This window comes from Neofelis nebulosa, chromosome 7 (genome assembly GCF_028018385.1).
Source record: "Neofelis nebulosa isolate mNeoNeb1 chromosome 7, mNeoNeb1.pri, whole genome shotgun sequence".
Lineage (NCBI taxonomy): Eukaryota > Metazoa > Chordata > Mammalia > Carnivora > Felidae > Neofelis > Neofelis nebulosa.
Window position 1 is genome coordinate 97,209,069 of NC_080788.1, and position 8,189 is coordinate 97,217,257.

The 8,189-nt window shown below is 34.2% G+C and overlaps 1 pseudogene; it reads left to right on the forward strand.

Moving 5' to 3' along the window:
* Positions 1-3,032: 3,032 nt before the first annotated feature.
* LOC131518243 (kinesin-like protein KIF2A) lies at positions 3,033-5,066 on the forward strand (annotated as a pseudogene).
* Positions 5,067-8,189: the final 3,123 nt, after the last annotated feature.

The following is an 8,189-nucleotide window of genomic DNA, read 5'->3' on the forward strand; positions in this document are numbered from 1 at the left end:
TATTGTGATATTTGCTTTATTGGGGTAGTCTGGAACCAAACATACTGTATCTACAAGGTATGCTTATATTTTCCTTTATATCTTTAAACATAGTTATAATAGCTGCTTTATTATCCTTGTCTGCAAATTTCAACATCTAGGTAACACAGTATTATCTTTTGTTTAATGTCCTTTCCTCTCTGAATTAATTATGTCTTTCTATTTCTTTAGATTTCAACTAATTTCGGATTGTTTCCTTGGACATTGCAATGGATATTTTTAGCAACTATAGATGATCTTATGACTTTCTGATGACTATTTTATTACTATTATTTATTATTATTATTATTATTATTATTATTAATTGGTTTCAAGAGTAGAATTCAGTGATTCATCACTTACATGTAACACCCAGTGCTTATCACAAGTGCCCTCCTTAATCCCCATCACACATTTGGCCCATCTCCACCCACCTCCCTCCATCAACCCTCAGTTTGCTTTCTAGTTAAGTCTCTATTTTTTTTCAACTTATTTTCAAAGACCTATAATTTCACTGAGCTTGATCTATAAAACACCATTTCTCCTTTTAGCCTGAGTTGAGTTTTCCCTATGAATGAGTGTTTCAGAGATTAGCCAGGGATTTAGACAGAGAAAATTTAGGGATCCCCTCTCACTTTTCCTTTTGGTATTTCCTCTCTTACGTTAAGTGGCTGCATTTTTACTAAATCCTGTCCTATGTTCTCTCATGTCAGTAGGACTTCAGGGTTTTTGTTAAATTTTAGCCACATTGAATTATGATGACTTGAGACTCCTCTCAGGATGAGTCATAAATAATTTGATCCTGTATCATTGTCTTCCTCTTTGTGTCAACTTCCATGGAATATCAGCTTGCTTCTATCCCTCTCCAGTGCCTTGAGCAAAATGTTTATGTTTTGTTGAGTTTATAATTGTTATCTGCAGTAGTGTTGGTCGAGAGGGAGATTACTTGGCCATGACAGGAACAGAACTCTCTAGGGAATGGCAATTATCGGAACCCGAAGATTGTGCAGAACATAAAATAGCATAGATATGATTAGATCAAAATGAAATCCATCTTACTTCATTGTTCACGTCTGGTCTACATTTGAGAGAATATTTTCAACATCTATTCTTTTGAACATTTGTAAATATTACTATCACATTTTACATTTCCCTAACTTAAGACTTGATATATATTATAAAAAGAAGTTCCAGACCAGGGAAAGAGGTCTTTAATAGAGTCCAGAGAAAAGTTGTCAAAGATTAAGGTGTTAGTGCAAGTCATAATATATAGTCCAAACAACTTCGAGTCTTAAAAGGAGCTTTGCTTTTTATATTACTAATATAAGCCACTTAATTGTAAAATCCCTGTGTTCATTGCAAATTCATGTTATTGGTGCCAGTTAGGCAACAAAGACTAATTAACTTTTGAGCCATTATTCATATCGCTTCGTCTATATTGTTTTCTATGATCCAACATTGGATTTATGATTCTCATCATAATTGTAATTAATGACCTCAGAAAATAATCAGTACATTATAGTAACATTTAAAAATAATTTTATTTATGATAGGGGTGCCTGAGTGGCTTGTCAGTTAAGCATCTGACTCTTGATTTTGGCACTTGATCTTGTGGTTCATGAGATCGAGACCCATGCCAGGCTTTGCACTGAGTGTGGAGTCTGCCTGAGATTCTCTTCTTCTTTCTCTTCCCCTCCCCTGCTTGTACTCTCTCTTTGTCTCAAAATAAACATTAAAAAATAATAATTTTATTAATGATAAATATTGAATAAGTACCAAATGCATTCATTATGATGTTTATTTTGCATGCATTACTTTTAGCCATCCTGAAACTCTGAAGGTATAGTCATATCAGTTTATCAACTTTTCAAAACCAGAACAAAACAAAACTTTAACAGTCATAGAAATTAAGTAACCTGCCCAACCCATGTGGCTAGTAAGTGGTAAAATCTTGTTCAAACAAAGCCAGTGGGTTTCAATAGCAATTTACCAGATTTTATTCCCAGTACATTTATTTTCCTTTTTTAATCTTCTTTTGGTGGGACAAAGATGAAAGAAGGGCAAGAATGTTAAAAAAAAAAACAAAAAAAAACATAATCTAATAATTTATGAGAAACTGACAGATTATTTGAGCTTCTAAACCTTACATTTTAAATTGTTAATCTCAAATCAACAAAATGCCCACGTGTATGTAATCAATAATAATGTTTTTAATATGAATGCAGTTGTCTTGAGTTGGGAGAGTGTATACTTTTATGCTTTCTGATTTCCCATCTTTGTGCAGCATATATAGTATTATGTTGGACAGCTTGAGGACTGAAAATAAAATGATGGAATTTTAGAATTTAGTGAATTTAAAAGATTGAGAAAGTAGTCTTTCAACTCAGCAAGTTTTATTTCTCACTGTTTTATGATAAGGTTGTATGCCATTGACTCTTTTTACACTGGATTAAATTAAAAATTTTTTCAACTTAATAATTTACAAACTTACAAATGAAGACTTCACTTTATTAAAAAGAAACTTGTCTTTTGGGGAAAAATTTGCCCACCATGTCCTCTGGATATATTTGTGGGCATTTTCTCTCTATGGCCATTAATTTATTTCATTAATTTTATGAAGAAGTTTTTAAGTTACTTACATAAAACAAATGATTTCTGTACCCTGAGTCAGCTTTAGGTAATCAAGCGTGGTCTGTTCCACTCTCCTGGTTCCTGGATGCCCAGCATCACTCCTTGCCCTGCAGGTCCTGCTTGCATTCATAGTGTCACAACTACCCGCCACCCCACCTTAGATGAGGTGATGGTAATGGCCAACTCCAGCAACATGCAGATTGGGATTTATGTGGAGATCTAGCCAAGAAGTGGTTCCTCTTGGGGAAAAGTTTAATGTCATGTGCTTGGGGTGTGGAGTGAGACCCAGTCAGGCTTGGAAATAATTTTTATTGTAAAGGAGAAAACCCATGGAGAACCTGAAATGAGAACAAATTCAAGGCCCTAATTAGCAAACCCAAATATATCAAGCAATGGTAACATTCTTAAATGAAAATAATGGAAGTGTTACTGTTGAATGGATAGAAATGGAGATATAAAGGGCAAAGATACTGATCTGGAGAGCATCTTTTCACTCAACCATGACTCTGTTCCTGATGAAGAAATTGAATCCAGTTCAGAAACACCTTTACCTCCAGCATCATCAGCCAAAGTAAACAAAATTGTAAAGAATAGACAGACTGTGGCTTCTGTTAAAAATGACCTTCCTCCAAAAGATATCAGAGTGGTTGGCTCTGCACATGAACAACCTAGTCAACTTCCTGAAAAGTCTTCTCTTCACAACAGAATACACATGAAAAATCTAACTGTGTGAAAAAAGTAGAAAAATTATAAAAAACAAACAAGCAAACAAAGAAAACAAAAAACAAAAACAGGGAACTATAACAGAAAAAACTTAAGAGCCCGGGATGTTGATGCTACAAACCCTAATTAGGAAATTCTGTGTATGATCAGAGACTTTAAAAGGATTGTAGACCATTGACAACAGCAGGTCTTATTGATGAAAATGACCATTCAGTAAAAAATAAACTCAAATGAAACCTCTAGATGTAATCATAATCCCTAGTAAAAATATTGTAATGGTATATAAGTCTACTTTTAGTTTTGTCTCAATGAGTTACATAGAAAACCAAACATTTGGTCTTGATTTTGCCTTTCATGACTCAGATCCTAAGTGAAATGGTTTAGAAGGATTACAGGTAGACCATTAGTGGAAACTCTATTTGAGAGGAGAATGGCTATGTCCTTTGCTGCAAGTGGAAAACCTCAAACATAGGGAAGGAACGAACCAAGATTGTTCTGAAGGAATTCATGCTTTAGCAGCTTGAGATATTTTCTTAATGCCAAAGACCAAACTATAAGAAGTTAGAACTTCAAGTATATGCAGTTTTCTTTGAAATTTATAGTGGAAATGTGTTTGACTCGCCAAACAGGAAAGCAAAATTAAGAATGCTTGAAGGCGGGGTGCACCTGGAAGGCTCAGTCGGTTAAGCATCCGACTTCAGCTCAGGTCATGATCTCACACTTTGTGGGTTAGAGCCCTGCATCAGGCTCTGTGCTGACAGCTCAAGTGGTGTGATTACAGGAACAGGAAGTCAAATGTGTTGAAGATGTACTGAAACTCATTGACATAGGCAACAGTTGCAGAACATCTGGTCAAATATCTTCAAATGCACATTCACCTTGGAGCAATGCAGTATTTCAGATTATTCTTAGAAGGAAAGGAAAACTACATGGGAAATTTTCTCTTATTGATTTTCCTGGAAATGACAGAGGTGCTGGTATTTCCAGTGCAGACAGGCAAACTAGGCTTGACGGTGCAGAAATTAGTAAAAAGACTTTTAGCACTGCAGAAATGAATTAGAGCCTTAGGTAGAAATAAACCTCCTACTTCTTTCCGAGCAAGCTAAGTCACTCAGGTGTTAAGAGATTAATTCATGGGTGAAAACTCTCATGCCTGCATGATAGCTACAAGCTCCTCAGGAATGGCATCCTGTGAAAATACTCTTGATGCATTAAGGTATGCAAATAAGGTGAGAGAATTGACTGTGGATCCAGCTGATGCTGGGGATCTTCATTCAATGATGCACTGCCCACCAAATCAGATTGATGTCTTAGAGGCAGAGTGGGGTATGGGCAGTTCCCTTCAGATACCCAATGTAAAACTTCTTTGTGAACACAGTGAAGAAGAGGTTTCTCCACAATTGTTTACTCTTCATGAAGCTGTCTCACAAATGGAAGAAATGGAAGCACAAGTTGTAAAAGATCACAGGAGGGCAGTGTTTTAGGAATCTATTCAATGGTTACAAGACAAAAAGTCTCTCCTAGAGATAACTGAAAAAGTAGACTATGATGTAGGTTCATATGCTACTCAGCAGGGAGCTATTCTTGAGCAAAAATAGAAATTTTAACTGAACTCTGGAATAAAGTGAAAATCTGTAGCTCTGCAAGAACAGGCCAGCAAGCAGATCAACCCAAAAAGACCCTATGCCCTTTAAATCAGCATTTGCTGCCAAAGGATCCCCAGAACCCACACTACTGTAACATGTAATGGTTATACTGTAAGAGCCATTTGAAAGTTTGACATTGTTAAGCTTCTGTAGAAAATGCCTTGTCCCTTCATCTGTATGACATCTCGGTTTTGTGAAACACTCCTTTGTCTACAAAATACTTCTGATCCAGAAGATACATCCAAACTTTGGGAATAGTGAAGTATTTTCTTTCATTTGCCCAAATTGTGATTTACTTTTAGAGATCCTTGCCAATTGTATTTTCTCTACGATGAAATAAGACTGTGGACTTGATCCAAAGGTGAATAGTAGGGGGAAGCCACAGCATTTCCTTTGCAGTGTTCCCAGCAAGACTGAGCAGTTTTAAGTCTTTCGTGTACATGGATACCTTTATACATACTTTGCCCACTTCTGGGGACAGCCGTGCTCACCTCTTCCTGCTTTGTGCCTTGGCGAAGGCAGGTGACGCTAAATTTCTGAAGCACAGCCAAGATAAATTACAGTTTTTATTTGTCATTATAAATTACCTTTATTCTGTGTACATTTTACTATATTTGAGACATTTTTGTGCGTGACTAGTTACTTTTGCATTATGTACTGTATTATTGAATGGAACTGAAGTCAGTGATGGTGAAAATAGCTGCTGGGCCATTCTCTCTTATAAGTAGAGGAATCTGGAATTATGAGTTTTAAAATATAACAATGGTTTTAATTTTTTTAGCTTTTTCTTTGTAAAGACATAAAATATAAACTAGTTGGTATGTAATAAAAAAGTAATGAAATTTTTAAAAATTTCCTAAAATTACATGTACCTAAATTATGCTCATATAACACTGAGCTGATTTGATCTGTTCAGTTTACAGAAAAAAAAATACCATTAGAAAGTTGACATAAAAATTTCTTTTAAGGGATGCTGAGCAGATGAGTTACCTTTTTGAAAATAAATAAGATACAATAAAAATTATCAAATGGTCATGTAGATTTATTATTTTTTTACTTATGCTGCTACAACAAAGTCTAATTAGCAATGGTTATTTTATGTTTCTCTGAGTTGCAATTTTTGAAAAAAATCATATCTTGATTTCCTGTTATATACATGACAAAGAATTGATAGTGAAAGGGATGAGTTGAAGAGTGTGAAATAAAGCATTTTCAATCATTACAGGAAGAGAAGAAACCCTGTAATTCACCAATCAGCATGACATTTCTTCAAAATTTTATTACTTCAATATTTTATTCACAGAAATTAAACCACTTTGCTATTCTAAGAATAATAGGTAGTCGGATAATTTATGTAAGAAAATTAAATAAAAGATGTCAAACTTGAGTGAAGACAAAATAGTTTTTAATAGTTTAGCTTAAAATTAAGTACTAGGTAAAAAAATACATTCAGTTATTTTATTACAGAGGATCTTTACAGTATTCTACCCCTTCATTATGTTAGCTTAACACATATCCGTAATTCCCATTTTATTAAACTTAATGAGAAAAACGAAAGGATCTAGGACATAAAAGTTGTGAATTGCATATCATCATCAAAATAAAAGCTAATTCATGAGATCAGACAAAGAAAATAAGTACTAGGGTAATAACAGTTGTGTCATAGTACTTTTCACCAAAACCTGAACACAGCCCAGCCACCTTTCTGTTGCTCCATTGCACACTGAAAACTAAACCGAGCTCTATTAACAGATTAATGAAATCTGTTTAAGATGAATAGTTTGTCTTAATTTGTCAACTTTTCTACCCTGAAAAATGTTTGGATATGATGAGTCATATTGATCAGACAATATTTGTCATGCTGTATTTTAATAAGCATTTTCATTATAAAATAATCTTCACCAAAAAAGTATAAATATGTAGATCAAATTTAATGCATAGATTATACATGAAGAATGATTTTAAAAATGAGAGAAAACAATTAATTTTCATGTCCCTATGTTCCAGCGTAGAAGACAGAAAATAAGTTGAACATGGCGAAAAACACACATAATAATTCTCTTCCCAGGATAAAAGAGGTTCTGTGGAAAAATATAGAAGTTCTATCAGGAAAGAGATTTGTGGTAAACTCCACATGTGGAAGGCTTTTCTCATTCTGAAACAAATATGTTCGTGAAAAGAAAAATATGTGATCTATTTAAAGGAACATCTGGGTAGTTAACCTGATTGGCAAAATAATTTTTTATATTTTAATTGTCTTCAAAGAAAATGTTTTTGTGTTGTTGTGTGTGTGTGCATGTACATGCGAATTAGAGAAACCAACTGAAAATAAAAACCATGATCTAGCTATAAAGCAGTCCTTTAGGCTGAATGAAAACATGCTCCTAGGGACCAATTTCCCAATTAGGAACTTTTATTAGCCTTCTAGTTCATGCTTTTGTTTGTTTGTTGAATTTCAGGAGATCTGTCAGTTAACGAAAACGTCAATTATTTATTATAAAGTTATTTAGCAACTAAGATTGAAATAGTGAAAGCAATGTATATTAGGGCATCTTAACATTTATTCGTGAGAAGGCAGCTTTCAAGTAGCCTAGGGAGAATAAATCCTTTTTATTTCCAGATTCTCCAGTGATGTCTTGCATGTAATTTAGTATCTCCATATCTCTAGGTACTTCTAAAATCTCCTATTTTAGCTGCTGGCATAAGGAATAAAATGCCTTATAAACATTTTCCTGTATTCTTCTAAGAGACTACAAAATAGGAAACACTGCATATTAGTCGTCCTGTTGACTACAGTGCATTCATAATGATAAGGTAATTAAGCACATTAAAGTAATTATTTAAAACAGATAAATGTCTTCTTGTGCCTCAAGAGGAAGCTTCTTACCGTATCACTTGTGTTGCAACTATTCAAGCACAATTAAGTTGAGTCTTCTAAATTCTTGCTTCAGGAAAAATTTTTGAAAGTTAACTAGGTAGTGATTTCTCTGAAAATTTCAATTTAAAGTCATAATGATCATGCTTACACAAAAGTAATGGCTTCCTTCAGCCACAGAGACTATCCCTAGTTGATATAAATATGTAGTTGCATTCTTCAAAATTACCACAAAATAAGCAATTTTGTAACTCGGGAATTCAACAGGAACTGAACCAAATCAACTGCGTAGTGAT